We start from the raw sequence: 3,309 nt of genomic DNA, 5'->3' as shown, positions 1-3,309 counted from the left end.
CCAGGAAGGACCTTTTCTGCCAGTTGAGTCTCAATAGTGCTGTTACTGCATTTGATTAACCCTGAGGATTGAGGATGATACACAATGAGAGTATCACAGAACTGGCCAAAGAACACAGAGTTGTCAAAGGACCTGACTGGTACAATGGGTTCCCTAATTTCTATGAGGTTTGAGACGGGTTCTCCAGGTGGGGATAATCTTTTCCAACAGAAGAAGCAGTGTCTTGTCTAGGAGAGAGAGCTGTAGTCCAGCTATTTTGCCAAAGGGTGAAATTGTATTAAATCCATTTATACAAACAGGTTAACAGGTTTCTTTGATTATACTCTGGAGAGGTGAGACAAGTGAAGTAGGCACTTTTTGCAGCCTTATTAACCTTTCCCCATCAATACTGGTTCATGAATGCTATCTACATTTTGTCAGTAGACCAATGGTTTAGTGAATTTATAGTTGTTAGTAGGGGGAATTTTAGAATTTTTGGTAGGGCTGTCTTGTTATTTAGTTCTCTCTTTTTATCCAACCAACAATTCAATTGGAAATTACTAGATTTCCAATATTGTTTCTCCTTTTCTGGGGCCAATTGTTGGGCATCTCTGATCAATTTTTCCAAATTTTTATTTGGGAGAACATCCCTTTGGAACCATTACAGAAGTTTGTACATCAGTCTTCTGAGAGCAGCAGTTTTGGCAGAAATATCAATAAGGTGCTTTCCTAAAAAATAAAAAAATTAAAAAAATTAAAAAAAAATAATAAGGTGCTTTCCTTTGGCATCCAGGTAGTCAAGTCTGGAATGTCTGGGAATATTAGCTAGAGATACTGGCAAGGTATGGCACCTAATAAATTTTGGACACAGGAACCACTTTTAATCTTACCCCCATTGGAGGTAAGGAGACCTTGTTTGTACATTCCCAAATCACGAGCTACCTCAAAGGCATACAGACTATCCATGTAAGTGTTTGGGGTTTTACCCATGGCTAGGGTTCAAGCCTGAGGAAGGGCATAGAACTCAGCCTGTTGGGCTAAATCAGCCAAAGGTAAAGGTGTTGTCCTAGTGACTTCAGAGAGTTGCAGGAACATACCCAGCCTGATATTCACCACGTTTATCCTTTAAATAAGAACCGTCAGTAAATCATGACAAATCTGCATTGGTTAGAGGCATTTCCTGTAAATTGTCACAAGGAGTTTGAAAGGTGATCTGTCCATTTTAAGCAGTTATGAGGGGTTTCATCGATGAAGGAGGGGAGAAGGGTGGCAGGGCTAAGGTTATTGCAATGAGAAAGAGTTACATGAGGAGTTAACAGAAGGATTTCATGGAATGTGGGGCAACTGACTATAAAGTATTGAGTGTGATGAGAATTTATGAGGGCTTCTATTGTGTGGGGTACAAGGATGGTTAAAGTGGAGCCCATGGTTATTTCTTCAGTGGTCTTAACTACTAGAACAGTGTCAGGAAGGGCTCTGAGGCAAAGGGGTATCCCCATGCTACAGGGTCTGGTTGCTGGCTACAATGCCCTATTGGCCAAAAATGGTTTCCCTATTTTGGGGTGAACACTTCAAGGGCATTTCCTTCCCTTTACATAAAAAAAGGGAAAAGGGAAATTGAGAACTAGAATGTCTAAGGGCAAGGGGCTTTGTTAGGCTTTACTTAAAAGTCCCCAAGGCTAGATTATCCTCTTCTTTCCAAAACAATAAAGTTTTGTTTTGTTTTTGTTTTTGTTGTTTGTTTGTTTGTTTTGTTTTGAGATATATAAAGGTTGAGTCACAAGAGAGAAATTTGGAACCCAATTTTGACAGTAGCCAGTCAGTCCAAGGAGGCCTCATAATTGGTGCTTAGTTTTAGGTTTTGGAAAGTCGGGATTCCATGAAGCCCACCTGGATCTAAATCCAGTCTATGTTTAGAGATAAGGTGCCCTAAATGTTGAACCTGAGTTTGAGCAAACCGCAGTTTTTCTCTGGAGGTTTTATGTTCTTTTTTTTTTTCTTTTTTTAAGATTTTATTTATTTATTTGAGAGAGAGACAGTGAGAGAGAGCATGAGCGAGGAGAAGGTCAGAGAGCGAAGCAGACTCCCCATGGAGCTGGGAGCCTGATGTGGGACTCGATCCCAGGACTCCAGGATCACGCCCTGAGCCGAAGGCAGTCGTCCAACCAACTGTGCCACCCAGGCGTCCCAGGTTTTATGTTCTTTAAGGCCAAAAGTTTTAACAGATGGATGCTGTCTTTCTGTGAAGAGGTTTATGAAGGGAGGCAGAGAAGGAAATCATCTACATATTTTATTTTATTTTTATTTTTATTTTTTGAAGATTTTATTTATTTATTTGACAGACAGAGATCACAAGTAGGCAGAGAGGCAGGCAGAGAGAGAGAGAGGGAAGCAGGCTCCCCGCTGAGCAGAGAGCCCGATGTGGGACTCGATCCTAGGACCCTGAGACCATGACCTGAGCTGAAGGCAACGGCCCAATCCACTGAGCCACCCAGGTGCCCTCATCTACATATTTTAAAAAGGTAGAGCCTGCAGAAAACTTTTACCATCCAAGTCAGCCTTTAGGGTTTGTGAAAAGTAAGGACTCTCCCTATAACCCTGGGGCCTTACTGTCCACTTGTATTACCATTCTTCCAAAGTGAAAGCAAAAAGATACCAGCTATCCTTATCAGTTGAAATCCTAAGAATGCGCTGCATAGATTAATTATGGTAAAAAAATTTGCCTTCAGCGGGAGTGGATGTCTGTAGCATATGAGGGTTAGAAATAACAGGGATGCCCAGGGATAACGTTATTTATTGCTAAGGGGTCCATCCATGGCCATTGGGTTTCTGCACAGGTAAAATATGGGTGTTATAGAGATTAGTATAGGGGATAATAAGGCCCTGAGCCTTGCAGTCTTCTTTTATGACCTTCTTTACTTATAGGGCATTGATTAATTATGGGAAGAGGTTTTGAGGGATCTATTTGAATCTTGATGGTAGGTGTCTTGTGAATTCTGCTATCGCTTCTCGGCCTTTTGGCTAAGATCAAGTGTAGTATCTTGTGAATTCTGCCAATATCAACTGAGGATTTTGCCCATAAAGAGGATGGTAGCTGAACCAGTAGGAATAAATGATCAGTACCCCCAGTGTCATCGGAGTTAGAGCACAGAAAAGAGGCTGAAGGTCATTTATTTCCCCTTGTGGGCTATTTTGTTACTACTTTCAAATTCTAGAATTGCTTCCCCCCTTTGAGAGAAGTTCCAGCAAGATACTTTACTATGAAATCTTGGCCCAATAAATGAATAGGGCAGAGGAACTAAGGAGAAAGCATGTGTATTTCTCAAAGGG

General features: G+C 41.3%; 1 pseudogene; it reads left to right on the top strand.

Moving 5' to 3' along the window:
• The first annotated feature begins 2,980 nt into the window (after positions 1-2,980).
• LOC122894787 lies at positions 2,981-3,060 on the top strand (annotated as a pseudogene).
• Positions 3,061-3,309: the final 249 nt, after the last annotated feature.

Source organism: Neovison vison, chromosome 13 (genome assembly GCF_020171115.1).
Source record: "Neovison vison isolate M4711 chromosome 13, ASM_NN_V1, whole genome shotgun sequence".
NCBI lineage: Eukaryota > Metazoa > Chordata > Mammalia > Carnivora > Mustelidae > Neogale > Neogale vison.
Note: the sequence above shows the minus strand (reverse complement) of the source record. Positions and strands in the feature narration are given on the sequence as shown.